Here is a 17,464-nt window from a genome sequence, read left to right on the forward strand (position 1 = left end):
CCCCTACTGGCACCAGAGTATATCTGCAATTACAGTTCATTGGATTGTGTCAGGTTTCCCCCATCCTACTTTCTTTTTTCCTGCACTATTTCTATATTGAAATGCACTCTCCTTCCAGGAAAAATGCATCAAAGCAGTCTAAAGGAACAACTTTTCAAAATAATTTCTTTGAGGGTTAAATTTGTTCAACTGAGATTTTCATTTCATAGATGAATTAAATTTAGTTATATATATATATATATGTATAGATATATATTTACACATCTTCAAGAAACTACATTATATCGATCCATATATAACAAAATCAAAGCAAAATCATGAGAGAGGTGAAGTTTGGGAAACATAGTCACAGTCAGGTTTACGCTTAAGCAAACATAACAGTGTCATGATGATGAAAACTATTCATTAAATTCTGTGAGTTCATAGTCCACAATTGGAGATGCACTTTAAAAACACCCTAATATGAAACTTTCAAGCTTACTTAAGAGCAAAATAAAACCAAAACTTGGATGTAGAGCTTCCTGAATCCCATTGGTGCTGTCCAAAGATCATTATTGGTGTCTCTCCAGGATGAGAGGGTTGACTTTCCAGAACACAGTTTGGGAAATTCTACCTGAAAATATTAAAATCCTCATTCCTGATTTTATTTTTCAGTCCTAAGACATAATTTATTTATAAACTTGATTTTGTTTATATTGTATCAGCTTTTTGGCTAATTAAATTCTCAGTAACTTCTACTTTAATGATAACAGCCAGTTCACAATCATAATAATGTAAGTTTCTTCTCTCATAACAACAGTTGAGATCAAATTGAGTTTCAGCAAAACTGGAGCCCATCTCTCTCTAAAGTCCTGAGCTTTGGCACCCAACTCACAATCACTGAGTCTTTTTCTTCAGTCTGGCCACTAAATCCGGGAGTAAAAACCAGTCCTTTCTGGCTGCATTTCATAGCTTCTTTTGAATTGGATGATTCTGGTGTTACAATATATAATTCAAGAGTTGTTCTGAAGATTAGCCTTACTTAGACAAGTGGGTGTTACGCCTTTTCCCTCCAAATTCGTCTAATTTTTGGAAGTACAGTAAATTTTCATTTGCTATTATCAAGTTTTGAAAATGATCATTCAGTACATTTACTATTGGTAAATTAAAGGTTTAGTGAGAATATTAATAGAGCTCATTAGCTTTTAGGAATGGTTTTGAAAAAAAAGTTTATTCTGGGATAATAGTGCATTGTTCTCAATGGGATGGGTGAGCCTTATTAGAATCACTTACACAATTTTTGTCTAAATGTGTCTCTAAAAACATGCATTCCATTTCTCCTTCCCTAACACACTCTGTCACTCTCACAAGACTTCTGATAAGCTGAGAAGGGATGGAAGGCATTTTTATGTGGAGAAAAGCATTTGGGATGATTTTGATTTTAACTCTACTTCATGTGTTCTCAAACTTTGCTGCACTTTGTCATCACCCCAGAGAAGCTTCCAAAGTTAACCAATGCCCGTTAAATCAGAGCATCTCAAGGTGGAAGAAGGCAGTTTGTAAAACTCCTCTGATGATCCCAATGCACAGCCAAGCTTGGGAACCACACTGCCTGGGTAGAGGGTAGAAGAAGGAGAACTGCTTCTCACTCTTGGTGGGACCTTGAGCAAGTCAGTTTTAAGCCTTGGTTACTTTCTCTGTAAAATGGGTTGCTGAGTTAAATATCATCACAAGTTCATTGGTTCCTTTCAGCTTATATGCTTCAAATTCTATGATTTTAAAATCATTTTGAAGATGAAACTGTTTGAAGCACTATAGAAGTGCCCATCTTTGATGCTAATACAGGCCTTTGTACAACTGCTAATATTCTATAGCCTAGTTATAAAATTCAGATTTGCTTTTCCTCAATTATTTGGAGCTTCATTTCTGACATTTGGGGCAAAGAGAAAAAGCATATAACTTGATCTACAGCACTCCTTTGTTTCATGTTACACAGCATCTGGGAATAACATGGGGATATAGGAACTTACGCAGTATGTGAGGACTTACATCTACTCATTAAAATTTTATTTAAACTAATTTGGAAATAAATGTTTTTAATACTACACGGTGTATAATTTTACTTCATTGCATTCTTATATTTGCCATTACATTTTCTTAACAATTATGTAAAAGTGACCGTAAATGATTCTCTTCGGTATAGAGCATTTTATTTAACTTTAGGGGAAGAAGGAAAATAGGTGGGCAGGTGGAAAAACTACTGTGGCTTAAATATAAGCATGTGTACAAGTAGATCTAACTTGTACAGGATGAAAGGTTCTCTGAGTAGAAAGGCAAAAGATAGGGCAAGAGTGTAATAACTTATATGTTATAATAATCACCCCAAACATGTCTTCTAACAGCATATTCCTTAGCATTTTGGTTTTCCTAATTTTAGTAACTGACAAAGAACTACCACAAGGCAGAAAGTGCTTGGGCGATACTTTCTGAATGAGGATCTCATGGCCACTGGGCAGCTGGGATGGTCTTCCTCCACCACAACCCTTTTCAAACCTGTCTTCAGACCTGACATAAAGTCAATTGTTACTTTTTCTTTTCTCCACAGCCTGGCACTAGCAATATATTACCACATAAAGAAGAGGTGAGTTTTAAAATCAGTCTTGTTATTCTAGCTAATAAACTTACAAGATATAAAGTTAGTGTTAGATTTTAACTATGGATATTATTGGAGTAAGCTATAGTGCTCTTATTACATTGTTGAAATGAACCATTTGTTTTAGTCTTAGTACTCCTAATGCATAAGTTATTGAGGATCCTGAAGAAAATTTGTTTATGTGGGTTATATTGATATTTACTGTATTAGAAATTAAAATTGAGAATTTAAAAATGAATTCCTTGTATGTTGAAACATGGTTTTTATAGCACTGTTGAAATTTTGAGCAGGATACTGCTTTGTTGTGGCGGATTGCCTTGTGCGTTACAGAGTGTTTACAGCTTCCCTGGCCTCTCCTCACTAGATGCCAGTAGCATAATCTTCCCAGGCCCCATTTTGACAACAAAAGCTGTATCCACCATGGCCGAATGTTTCCTGGGGGGCAGAAACACCCCTGATAGCGAGCCATAGTGTTAACAAAATTCTTTATAAAAGAGAATCATTTTCCACAATAAATTGGTCGAATGGAAATTGTGTCACTTATTTACATTTTGCAAATCTCTTTATGTCTGGTTCAACAGAAGACAGCTGATTCTCACTTACACCCTGTCTTCAATCCTTAGTGATTACCTCAGTCATCTCAATAATTTGTTTTGAATAAACAATATGCAGACCCAGCCTCATGTATCTTTATGGCTAGAAAAGTTTGTATTTTCAAAGCCTTCAGATAATTTTGGATATTCTTTGATACTATACCAGAAGTCTACAGAAGCTGTCTTCTGAAATTAGTTACAATGGAATTTTAAATCCTATCCTTGAACTTGTACTAAGGTCTCTGTTAAATTAGTACCCATGCATACATCTTCTATGCTAAATGAATCTCTTAAATTGTAAGTAATTTTCTAATAACATTGTGCATTGGTCATTTGTCAAGTATCAGCTCACATTTCTTTTTACAGTATCAAAACTCACTTTTGTTAGGTAGCATCACATAACCACCAGTCTTCCCAGAAAAACCTTCAGGTATTGAAAAACTGTTAGGTTACAAAAAGGATACAAGTTTTCCCCAATCTTGATTTTGAGCTTGATAGCTGGAACTGTGCAATTGGCAAGAAATGTATAAGTTATTTTCCTGGAAGTGACAGACTCACTTTTCAGTCTTGAGTGCACGACACTTGTATTATCAAATAAAAATATTATTCTCTGAGAACAGTAGGGCATTCATCTCACAACTAATTCCAAGTGCTTTTCCTTAACAACCACATTTCAGTATGCAGAAATGCTTAATGCATACTTCCCCTTGCAGCATTTCTCAACCTGTGGGTCACGACCCCTTTGGCGGTGGAATGATCCTTTCACAAGGGTCACTTAAGACCATCCTGCATATCAGATATTTACAGTACAACTCATAACAGTAACAACATTACAGTTATGAAGTAGCAACAAAAATAATTTTATGGTTGGGTCACAACATGAGGAACTGTATTTAAAGGGCCAGAAGGTTGAGAACCACTGTAGAGTATAAAAAGAAGATTCAACTTCTAATTACATTATTCATTGTCACTGCTTTATCAAAGATGTGCTTAAGTAAAGCATATTTCTTGTCAACAAGTGGCAGTGAAGAATAGAATAACTACTAGCACAGATTGGGACCCCTGCCTTGATTCTTGCTCAGAAACCAGTTTTACTGACTTTGGCTCTTATCCAGTCATTGCAAATGTCAGTGTAAATGCAGGCAGTGCCTTAAGATTTCTATACAAACAGTTTTGGCCTCATGGGTCTCCTGGAAATGGTCTAGTGGAACCACTGAAGCCTGCAAAACACACTTGGAGAACCACTGTGTAAATAAGCAGAGTGTAGTAGTGTGGAATATTAAACCTAAAAACCCCCAGAAGACTGGTTTCCCTCACTCAGTTGGTTGGAGCATTGTCTTGTACACCAAAAGCTGGCAGGTTTGATTCCAAGTTAGGGCAACACATACCTAGGTTGTAGGTTCAATACTGTAAGGCCACATAGCTAGTTTTCCAGTTCCATGTATAGGAGTCAGCCAATCCATTTTTTCCCCCTCAAATCAATAGAGTGGTCACTTTTAAAATACAAAGGCAAATTTTAACCTCAGATTTTTGTAAAGAATCAAGAAGAATATAATATAGGAAACTAGTAAGAGAAAAAACAGTGGAAAAAAATAACAAACAGGAATCTCATTCTCACATGAAGAATTGCCCACTACTACTGTGTTGTAAAATGTTCCTGTGTCTGCCAATGAGAGGTTAGAGGACTGGCCATCGATTTGGTTGCCTAGTGTTGCCTATTAGGGAGGGTCAATGCTTATAAAGGCAGCTCTGGCAGGTCATTCTAGAAAAAATTTCACAGAATTTGATGTGCTGAATAAAATAGGTCAGAAAATTCCTAGGGGATCTAAGAGAAGAATTTGTAGAAGGACTTTCTTTGTTGAAGGTTAAGCTCCCTCCACCCCCCTCTATTCCCAGCAGATGTGTTGCTAACACGACAATTCCTGGATTAGTTTTTTTTCAATCACGTTCTTGTTTTCTAGAGATGCAAATAGATCCAAGGACATTTTTGATGAGAGACTCCATCCTGTCACAGTAAGTGCCAGTTGTATTGAGGTTGTCCTTTTCTCTCAGACAGTTGTGCTTATTCCATGCTGATTTTCTTCAAAATTAATCACTAGTAAAAAATTACTTTCTCCAGCTTGGAGTTCACATTACCTTCCTTTAAGTTTTCTTCCCCACCACATGTTGTATCTAATTATTTTACAAAAGAAATCTCTATATATAAAAGCATAAGCGACTGTCTAACTGGTAGCTATGGCGTGCACTGACCAACAGGGGGCTGACACTCAATGCAGATGCTACTGAGTTGCTGTGACTGGGCAGCTGTGGTTCTCAGGTGATGCACCCGGAACCAGAAAGGAGGGAGCCAATTCTGGGGTGTGTAACCCGAGAACTGCTCTCTTGCAATCCCGGATGCTTTGGGGGATGTCGGAGAGCGGTTTCAGCCTGATCCCTGCAGGCCAGACCAGGGGAGCCCACCTGTGCACAAATCTGTGCATCAGACCTCTAGTGTTATATAAGAAACTAGAGGTCCAGTGCACAACATTTGTGTACTGGGGTGAAGGGTGCCTCAGCCTGACCTGCACCCTTTCACAGTCCCGGAGCCCTCGAGGGATGTTGGAGAGCTGGCTTTGGCCTGATCCCCATAGGCCAGGCCGTGGGACCCCACCTGTGCTCAAATCCATGCACCAGGCCTCTAGTTTATAATAATAAAAGTGTACTATGCAAACCAACCAAACAACCAAACAGCAGAACGACCTTCCAGATGAACTTTGGATGACCATGCTATGACACACACTGGTGCCAGGCCTGCCAATGTGGGTGCAATGTGATTGGTCAGGGGGCCCGGCCATCGCCCCATGATCGCCCTACAGAGGGAGGAAAGGCCCCAAAGAGGGAGACACATGCCTCTGGCTGGCGGGGCGATCGATCGGGGTAGGGTGGCACTCCGTGATCGCCCCAATGAGGGAGGCCCAGGCCATCCTCTGTGCGGTGACCATTTGTGGAGCCCCAGCTGGGTGGGCAGAGCCCCACGATTAATTGTCCTAAAGAGGAAGACCCAGGCTACCTCTACAGACAGCACTGTCGTGTGTGGGCAGGGCCACCCTCTGCAGGGTGATTGATCTGGGGGCCCCCGCAATCAATCAACCCACAGAGGGAGGCCCAGCCCACTCGCTAGCAATGAGGTGGTGGGTGTGCAGGGCCAGCCAATGATCACCCCGCAGAGGGAAATCCCAGGCCAGCCAATGATCACACCCCACGCCTGTTGTCCGCAGAGGGAGATGCCAAGTGATGGGGTAGGGGTTGGCAGTGCCACAGCAATGGCAAGCAGTGGCAAAAACGGGGGCATGGCCAGGTGCCAGTAGCCAGGAGAAGGAAAGCCCCAATAGGGCCTCATCACCAGTCAAGCCTAGGGACCCTACGCGAGGGGTTCCAGATTGTGAGAGGGCACAGGCTGAGGGCCACCCACCCATGCACAGATTTTGTGCACTGAGCCTCTCATGTTATATAAGAAACTAGAGGCCCGGTGGGTGACATTCATGTACTGGGGATGGAGGATCCCTCAGCCCAGTCTGTGCATTTTGCAGTCTAGGAGCCCTTAGGGGATGTCTGACTGATGGCTTACATCCTTAGCACTGCCGCGGAGGCGGGAGTGGCTCCTGCCACAGACACTGTGCTCGCCAGCCATCAGCCTGGCTTCTGGCTGAGCAGCACTCTGCCTGTGGGAGCACACTGACCACCAGGGGTCAGCTACTGTGTTGAGGCTCTGCCCCTTGGTGGTCAGTGCGCATCACAGGGACCAATTGTTCCGCCATTCAGTCGATTTGCTTATTACCCTTTTATTATATAGGATAGGTCAGTAAGAACTGAGTTTCAGCTTTGTATAATTAGTGAGCTACAGTGGACAACATGCCTGAAAAACAAAAATGTATATTTTTAAAAGAAAATTTTCAATACCATCAAGCAATATGAATATGTGTACATAAACCTAATAGATATGTCAGGATCTCTAGAAGACAATTAAACAGCTATTTAAATATTGAATTAATTAGAATGACAAAAATTTTAAAATGTCTTCAGATATGCTCTATAACAATATGTGGCTGGTGGGCACTGTATGCACAGCACAGCCTTAGAGCCTGATGGTTACATTCTCAAAGTTGATTGCAGAGAAGTATGACATGATAACCAACAAGTCTTTGGAGCCTAAAAATAGTTCACATTTAGACAGAATATTGTAGGGGAAGGTCGAAAGGAATATATACATATTCTGAGGTTGTGCCTGTATTTATCTTTATTGAGTGTCAATATTCAGTCGCTGTTTTTTAAGGTCCCATTATTTATATTTAAAAGGCTAAAATACATGTCACCCAATCAAAATTATTTTAAGCGGCACATGGGCACAAGTGGAACATGGTTGTTACAAAAGTACTTAATATTTTTCTTCAATGGATGCTTTCTTTCAGGAAGAAAAGGTTCCTGAGGAATTCTTTCATCATAATCCTGATCCCGAATCAATTTACAGATTTATTCGACCTTTCTTCATTGCCTTTAAGGCAACAGGAGGATATGCCATAACAACATTGGTAAGATAGTTCTTCCTTCAGAACTTTATTAAGGGAAACCTATCAAAGGATGTAAAGTTCACACACTTGAGCTTAATAATCACTATGATTTAAAATGTCCTTGCTTTTTTCACCACAAAGCGATTGTTATCAAAGGCAGCAGGAGGGAGAGGTTTCCAATTTCTCCCTCCAGACCTCAGGAGACATAGGCACATGCAGTGCACACAGGCACACATACAAGGTGTGCTGATGGGGCAGGATGGGGGCAATAACAGAACCTTCTGGGCCCCAGGCAGTGTCAGGTTCAGTGTAGGTCTAAGCTGAGTCGCAGGCTGCATTCCCCAGGCAGTTGTAATGTGTGTCCTGACTGAGAACTAGAGCCCAATGTTCTCTGTTCCTTGGATGATGGGTGTTCATCTGTCCTTGCTGTCCTCCTGTGCCTGCCTGTGATGTTTCCATGATTCTAGTGCCAGTAGGACCTGAAAGGGCTTTGCTGGTTGTCTGCTCAGCTACAGCTGTGTAAGGGGCTCTGTGTCATTCATCCAGGATTCCTGTGGAAAGAGTGTGTCATTTGGAATGAGTGGTCCATTCTCGTGAGAACGAATGGGGATTGTATCACTCCTCCCTCGGACAATCCTAAACGGGAAAGTCTCCTGCTTGGTCTGAGGGAAGAGTACTTAGTGCAGTGCCTCCTCCGTCAGTGTTCAGTCAGAATTTTGGAGAGGCAGCCTGTGCTTCTGAATAGAGACCCCTCAGTGGGCACTGGATTAGACACAGGCTTTTCCACGTATCTGCCAGCGCTCTGGAGTGCTGAGCACAGCTGATCAAAAGCGGGAGTGGTGCTCCCACTTGAAGAGCTAGGGAACTCAGCAAGGAGAGCATCTGGGGTAGAAGAGGGTGAGTGCTTTTCAAACACATTAAGATGATGCACCTGTGAGACAGAGGGGCATCTCTAGAGATCATCCTACTATATAAAAACCCTGAGTTCGTCATAATCGGAGGTTCAGCCAACCGAAAGTCAGTCCTGCAGTCAGCACTTGGTTGCCGTGGTGACCCAGCACTGACTGCTGTGGCTGCAGGCACTATGACCCAGCACTGACTGCTGAGGGGACTGCAAACCAGGCCCAGAGAGAGGCCTGAAGAGAGAAGCAGGGTCTGATCCATACCCTGTGTGGCAGCTGTTGATCAACACTTGCCTCTCTCTTTCTCTCCAAGCCGGGCCAGCAGCAGCACCTCTATTTCTCTCCAGGCCTCCACCGGGGCTGCTCATCAGTGCCGCACTTCTGAGCAGGCTCTGTTGATAGACCCAGAGACGCTGACTGGCATAGAAACTGACCAGTCAGAACCAAATCTGGGTGAAGTGTGAGGAGGCAATGGCTGCCTAGGAAGCAGAGCTTTTGATGCTGATTGCCATAGAAAGAGACTAGTCAGAACCAAATTGGCCAGCAGAGGAGGGCAGTTAGGGGTGATCAGGCAGTCAGGCAGAGGCAGTTAGGGGCAATTAGGAAGGCAGGCAAGCAGGCAGGCAGGCAAGAAGGCAGGCAGAGGCAGTTAGGGGCAATCAGACAGGTAGGCAGGTGAGCAGTTAGGAGCCAGCAGTTCCAGATTGTGAGGGAGATGTCCGACTGCCAGTTTAGGCCGATGGGATTGGGCCTAATCTGGCAATTGGACATCCCCCAAGGGGTTCCCGATTGGAGAGGGTGTAGGCTAGGCTGAGGGAACACCCTCCTCCATGCACACATTTGATGCACCAGGCCACACGTTTGAATATGTGGAATTCGAGCATGAATCTGAGCTACTGGCAGGGAATTAGTATTAGCTATTCCAATACCGAGAAAATGTGTGAATAAAAAGTGCATGGAAGCAGGAAGAGTAACAAGAGCAGGTATTTAGTGGATATTTATGGAATGAGCAACTTCTTGTCAGCATTGAGCGCTTTGACCTCACTCTCTTTCTGGAACCTCGCTTATCTTCCTTCTATTTTATTGTTTCTCCCTGTTTTTGATAGCACCCTAAGCTATGCCTGATGATTTCTCCTTCAGAGCTGAGTCCTTACAGATCTAAGTGCAGAGGATAGAGGAGAGCCATGGTTGAATAAAGTGTTTGCTTTTATGGAGCTTCTGTCCTAGTGAGGAAGAGATAAATATTTCTTTAACTGAGTGTTGTTAAAAGGTGACTATCTCAGGTAGTAGTAAATATCACGAAGGTACAGCAGGGTGACGTGATATCATGCTGAGAGGGGCTTGCTACTTGAGAGAGGTGATCAGGAAGAGCCTCTGTAAGAGATGACATCTGACCCTGGCCTGACTGAACTGAGGAAGATGAGGAGCTCTGGCGTTATGTGCAGAGGGAACAAGTGCCAGCCTCTGAGACGGGAACTTATTCTTGGTATTTGAGTAAGAGTGAGGTATGGCCAGTGTGGTCAGAGTGTGGAATGAGGGAGAGAATGTAGGTCATGTGGACCTAGAAGGGCAAGTGCTACCTGATTGGGCCTTGCAGCTTGCAGGCCATGGGAGAAAGTGACATTTTTATTTGTTTGGTGGAAACACTTTGGCAGAGTTGAGCAGGGTGGGGAAGTGCTCTTGATTACAAAAGCTATCCAGGCTGCTTTGGGGAGAATGATGGTAGCTGGGAGTCTGAGTGGAGGCCGAGAAGTCAGGGGCAATAACATTGACATGGGTGAGAAGTGACAAATAGACTAGGAAGCAGACTCACTATCAGTGACAGGCAGCGATAACAAGAGTTGCTAACAGTTTGGAACAGGTCAACTCAATTGGACGTCTTTGGCCAAGCACCTAGGCAAATGGCAGTGCCCCACATGAAATTAGGGAATGCGTGGGGAGTGGGGAGCTGGGGTGAAGAGCTCTGGCTTGTATGTGCACACGCACCGATGACCTTAGCAGTAGTAGTTTCAGTCGAGTGACAGTGCCAGGGGCAGACTACAGTGGGTGAAGGAGAGAGTGGGAGATGAGAAGCAGCTTCAGGGCATTCACTGTGAGCAAACAGAGAGGAGGCAATCTAGGGATTGTGGGGAGTGGGATGGGTACCACATAAATACATTCATATTGGGGAGAATCTCTGGCACAGGAAAGTGTTCAAGAAGAGGTAATTGTGGGAGGTGTTCTTCAGAAGTGGGATGGGATTGACTTCACTGCTGGAAGAGTTTCAGTGAGAAGAGAAACTCAATTCCACTGACACAGGAAGGCAAGTGGTATAAATGAATGAGTAATGGCACATTCTAAATCTGTAGAAGTGATGAAGGAAAGTTGAGTGATTTCCAATGTTGTGTATGTCTCTAATTATTCCCAGAAAGTTGACAGTTGAACCTTGTAAGGAAGTTCATTCTTAGGGTATCTGGGAGCATTTAGCTTTGGAAGATTGGTGCAATCTTTCACTAATAGCACATAATGTTCAATAACCTTTTGCTTTCTATAATACAGTTGGGTTTTAACACCTTTGGCTAATGTGGGCTGTCAATCTGATAACCTCAGACAGTAAACATATTCTCCTTCAAAGAACCCTTTGACGAAACAGCAAATCACAGCTTGCCTCTATAATCTTTGCTTAGCTGTTAACTTCACCCAGTTCTTTGTAGAATAGACATGTAATACATGTGAAGAAATCATGAGATCTCACCAGCTATCTGGCAGGTTTAGAGGAGAACCAGGGAGATAGAGACTGGCAGCTCTGCTACCAACTGAAACCAACAGAACTGACCAAGCTTCAGGTTGTGTAAGACAGAGATGGATTTCACAGAATCGTGATGGAGATGTGAGGCTTAGGGGATATGAAATGTCTATCCTTGGTGTGCGTGTGTGTTTCTTACAAAGGCACTAAGTCCAGGAATACCTGACAGTTGTAGAGACCTGCCTCAGACACACCTGTTTGCACTGCCTGTCCTGCTGCACCACACAGCAGCCACTGGGGGGACTCTCTTTAAAAAAATGTTTAATCCTCACCAGAGGATATTTTATCCATTGATTATCAGAGAAAGTAGAAAAGAAAGTAGAGGAGAGGAGAAAGAGAGAGAGAATCATCAGTATGAGAGAGAGACATCTATTGATTGCCTCCCGCATGAGTCCTGACAGGGGCCAAGAGTGGAACCAGCGACTCTTTGGTGAGCACGCTGGAAATTCACATGGGAAAGTAGGCAGTAGAAGTGTCTGATTTGCAACTGTTTCTTGGCCTCTGGCTTTGGCTGGCCAAGCAGTCTCTCTAGAAGCTATGAATAAAAGGCATGTCAAAAACTGATGAAATCTGTAATTCCTGAAAGTTCTTATCACAGCACTTAAACTGAACTAGAATCAAAAACCAGTGTTCTACTTTGCAGGTTTACATAGAAAGACTTTTATCTTATGCTGAAATCGACATTTGCCCATCTAACTGGAAACGCATTGTTTTGGGAGCGATTATTCTGACCTACAAGTATCTGCACGATGAGGCTATGTGGAATTTTCACTTCTTCTCATTGCTAAGGGGCATTACAATCAAGAACTTGTGAGTTGGCAAGATTTTGATGAAGTTTCAAACCATTTTCAAATACCTTATTTGCCCCCATAAAGTTTACAAAATAAGAAATATTTTGAAAGGTTACATTGTGCAGAGGACTGAACTAGGCATAAAATTACATACATTTTTCTATCCATATTTGCTTTGACATTTCATACTCCTCATTAATTAGTATGTCTTCATGTGTTATTATTGTAATAATCTGTGTGATAATTTGGTATATTTCTCTGGTAGCAAAGTTTGTAGAAGCTCAGATTCAAAAACAACAGTAATGTAAATACCTTCATGCCTTTCTTAACGCTTTCTACCAGTTCAGGTCTTTTATTCCCCCGTTTTCAAAATTTCATTTATTTTCAATAAGACTTTACATTCAATATCTATATATAAAGAGAAAACTAAGCGACCGGCTGCCCAGCCAGTAGTTATGATGTGCACTCGTGACCTGGGCAGATGCTTAACGCAGGAGTGAAACCATAGGAATGGGAACATGGAACAGACTGATGAATCTCAGAGAGAATGGGGGAGTGGGAAGTGCGGGAAGAGATTAACCAAAGATCTTATATACATACTAGAGGCCCAGTGCACAGATTCGTGCACCAGTGGGATCCCTTGGCCTGGCCTGCAGGGATCAGGCCGAAACTGGCTCTCTGACATCCCCCGAGGGGTCCCGGGTTGTGTAAGAACACAAATCTGTGCACCGGGCTTCTAGTTATTTCATATTAGTCTCAGGTGTACAGCATAATGGTTAGAAAATCATGTGCTTTGCGAAGTGTTTTCCACAGTATTTTTAGTACTGACCTGACACCATGCATAGTTATTGCAGTATTATTGACTCTCTTTCCCATGGTGTAATTTATATCCCCATAACTGCATTGTAATTGCCAGTCTGTACTTCTCAATTTCTTCACCTTCTTCACCCAGCGCCCCCAAACCTCTTCTCCTCTGGCAACCATCAAAATGTTCCCTTTACCTCTGAGTCTGCTTCTGTTTTGTTTGTTCATTTATATTGCTTTTGAGTGAAATCATATGTTATTTGTATTTCTCTGACTGATTTATTTCACTAACATTATACCCTCTAGGTCCAACTATTCTCTCACAAATGGCAGGAATTCATTCTTTTTTATGGATGAGTCATGATATTCCACTGCTTTTTTATCCACTCATCAGTTAATGGGCACTTGAGTTGCTTCTACAGCTTAAGGATTATGAATAATACTGCAGTGAATATAGGGTGCATATATCCTCTCAATTAGTGCCCTGGTTTTCTTCAGATATATACCAGGGGTTGAATCACTGAGTCATAGGCAGTTCAATTTTTAATTTTTGAGGAACTTCCATACTATTTCCCACAGTGTCTGCACCAATATACCTTGCCACCACATCCTTGTCAGCACTTGCTGTTTGTTGATGATAGCCATTCTGACAGGTGTGAGGATATCTCATTGTGGTTTTAATTTGCATATCACTGATGATAAGTGATGTTAAGCATCTTTTCCTGTCTATCAGCCATCTCTATGCTCTCTTTGGATAAGTGTCTTTTCAGGTCCTCTGTCCATTTTTTAATTAGATTGTTCGTATTTTTGGTATTGAGCTGTATATGTTTTTTATAAGGTGTTGCGTTATATATGTTTTTTATAAATTTTGAATATTAAACCCCCTATTAGATATATCAATGTCACATATGTTTTCCCATCAGTGGGTTGTCTTTTTATTTTGTTGCTGTTTTCTTTTGCTATACTAAAACTATTAGTTTGATATAGTCCCAATCCTTTATTTTTTCTTTTATTTTGCTTGCTCAGGGTAATCTATCAGCAAAGCACTAAGAGAAATATTCCAGATTTTAGTGCCTATGTTTTCTTCTAGGAGTTTTATGGTTTTGACACTTACATTTAGGTTAACAATCCATTTTGAGTCTATTCTTGTATATGGTGTAAGAAGTGGTCTAGCTTCAATGTTTGAATGTATCTGTTCAATTTACCCAACATCATTTATTGAATAGACTGTCTTCATACCGTTGAATGAAGTCTCCTCTTTTGTCAAATAGTAATTAAACATATAGGTGTGGGGTTATTTCTGGGCTTTCAATTTTGTTTCATTGATCTATGTTTGTTTTCATGCTAGTACCATGCTGTTTTGATGACTCTAACCCTGTAGTGGAGTTTGATATCAGGTAGTGTGATACCTCCAGCCTCTTTTGTTTTTCTCTCAACTGCTGTGACGAATTGTCCAGGGTCTTTTGTGGGTCCGTATAAAACTCTGGATTAGTTGTTCTACTTCTGTAAAAGATGGCATTGGCATCTTGATAGGAATTTGGTTGAAAGAGATTATTTGAGGTGGTATGGACATTTTAAAGGTGTTAATGCTTCCTGTCCATGAGCATTGTACATGCTTCCATTGATTTGTCTCTTCCTCAGTTTGTTTTTTGGTGTCTGATAATTTTCCAAGAGTTTTCCCCTCAAAGATAAGAGTGGTGGTTCTGAATGGATCCATTTGTTGCTGTGGTGATGTGCCCAGTACTTTTGTTGGCACATCTCTATTTTACTAATCCCCTTCCTGCTATCAGCCTGGTAAAATGTCTGCAAGTTCTTCAGAGCTAAGAAACAGCATACATCATTCCTTACATCTGAGCACTAGAGTGGAGCCCTGAGAGTGAGCAAGAAGAATAAACCTACAGCTGCACTAATGGAACTCTGATAATTGAGCCCCTAGTCAACAGCTGTTGTGCACAAGAGACATAACCTCCTTCCCTTTGTCCCAAACTCAAAGTCCTTCCCCTTGTCCCAAACTCAAAGGGGACCACAAATTGTTGAGCCTTGTTTGCCTGTTTGAACATTAGTGTATTAGCCCAGCTGGGTAGCCTTTATTTAATTCAAAACTAAACTCAGAGCCAACCTAGTAGCTTAGAATGACAATATTGAAGAGAACCATGTTGACTAAAATTGCCCTGTGGTGGTTTTGTGTTTTCCTTCTTCCCCAGAAATGAGTTGGAAAGGCAATACATATGTCTACTGCGGTTTCGTCTGTATGTTTCTACCAGTGTCTATGCCCAATACTATTTTGACCTTCGGTCCTTAGCAAGTGAACATGGATTGTTGCCTATTGCATTGACTCCTCTTCGAAAAGAAAGAGCACTGAACCTAGAGGTAAGGCTGTGGAATCACAAAGTGGGGTTTTCTGTCAGACTCAAAAACCAGTATCTGTGCATAAATCATATTACGTAGAGACTAGGAAAATGAAAAGCTGTTTTAAACTAACACATTGAATAAGACTTATTAACTCTCTCACGTCATATTAGCAGTATTTTTATGGTGTATATAAGAATCCTACATTATAAAAATTACCTTTTCTGTGACCACGATTCAGAAAAATTTAAATCCATTTTAAACTTTGATGGGTTTTTTTGAAACTGTATTCTATTTTATAACCATACATGAATAATTTACTACAATTGTATCATTAATCATTTCTACAACCATATTCTACTTATCACTCTTAACTCAGTTTGCAAATTCATGTCTTTTCTGTATAGATCACAGTTCAGTACCTTCAGTTTGTTAGACAGAAGTAACCTGAGAGAGTGATACTTAGATTGTAGAATATGTACTTCAAGCACTGGGTGTAGAAAGTATATGGGTTTTTAATGGCATTTGTAAAGTATGTGCGACAAAGTAATATTTATGGCTTATGAATTCTGGGGAGTATACAACAAAATTACAACAAAAATGGACAGTTTTTGTGGTACTTAATAGTCCTTTAGAGTGCGTCTGCCTTAATGTGCAAGTGAAATAGTACCTTGATGGTGCATCAGTCACTAGCCCTTTCGAGCTTTCAGTAAAATACAGCACATGCCTGCCTCATTAAAATTTGCTTAGAGTAAATGCTAGCTAATGAAGATTGGATAGAATGTAAACAGCTGAGTAAACAATGACTTTTCCCAACTGTATATTTATTATATTTAAGGAACCAAGTGTACAGACAACAGATGATACTGTTGTAAGACAGACTGTCACACCTTTGACATCTTGAAAAAACCCAAACTTTAAAAAATTCTGAGTTCCCCTTTGCTCTGTCAATCTAATCAGAGTCCCTAAACTACTTAACTTCGTGGATGAACATAATATAGGATCCCAAGGACCATGCAGTGTATATGCCAGCTCTACGAAGAGGCAATGAGTATAATCCATATAAAGAAGTGGGACTGTGTGGCTATCAGTGATGCTTTCTCTGTGAAAGCTGCAGCTCCTTTATTTTGAATGTGCCTGTGTTCTATCTCATGTCTCCCCCTAGGCCATTTCCAGATATTGTGAAAACAAAAACCTGTGCAGGGTGGCCACAAAAAAATCTGGCAGCTGTGCTAACCTTACTGATGTGCAGCGTGGCCATGCCATCTTATCTTAAGGAGGAATGAGGGCTGTGACATGGTGAGCGCCTCATCCGCAAGGACTGGAGAAGAATCACTGCTTCTGCTCCAATCCCAGATAAGTTCTTTTCTTTTAAGGGAGACGGGGGTGGCGGGGAGGGGGAGGTTGACATAATGAGTATCTCACCTACCAAAACAAGGACTGTTGAAGTATAATATTCCCTATTCTGGCAAGTTTAGTATTTCCTCTTAAAAATAAGTGAAAGGTTTTAACCTGATGAGGATCTTTTTTAGCCTATGCTTCATTTATGATCCTTAGTATTTTTCATTTCCCTTTGATTATTTTTATTACTAGATGATATTACATTTGTTTAATTTTGTTTTCATTTTTGGATACAAAGGAAATGTCTCTCTTAAACTTTTAACAATTTCTAGTTAACCTGCCACTTGACATTTTCTTTTCAGCTTTGGTCTTCTCACTTAGTAAGTTTAAAGTACCTATTTCTGTATACTAGTATAGTTTCAAATGCTTTAATGTTTACTTTAATAATGTGGAAAATGGATTATTTTACAGTAGAAAATTCCTTAAATATTTATATTGCTTCCTAGAGCAAAATGGCTACTTTTTTAATATATATATTATGTGCTGTTTCCTTTCCTCCAGAACCTTTTGGACATTGTTACCATATATGAATTACTTAAAAATAATTTTAATTATGAGATTTCATTTTAGTTTTTCTGACTTTGAAGATTTCTCTTTCTTTTTAATTGATGTCAGAGGGAAAGGAAGGGAAAAGGAAAGGGAAAGGGAGAGAAACATGGA

This window comes from Myotis yumanensis, unplaced genomic scaffold (assembly GCF_028538775.1).
Source record: "Myotis yumanensis isolate MYYU_CA2020_CCGP unplaced genomic scaffold, mMyoYum1.0.hap1 SCAF_1, whole genome shotgun sequence".
Lineage (NCBI taxonomy): Eukaryota > Metazoa > Chordata > Mammalia > Chiroptera > Vespertilionidae > Myotis > Myotis yumanensis.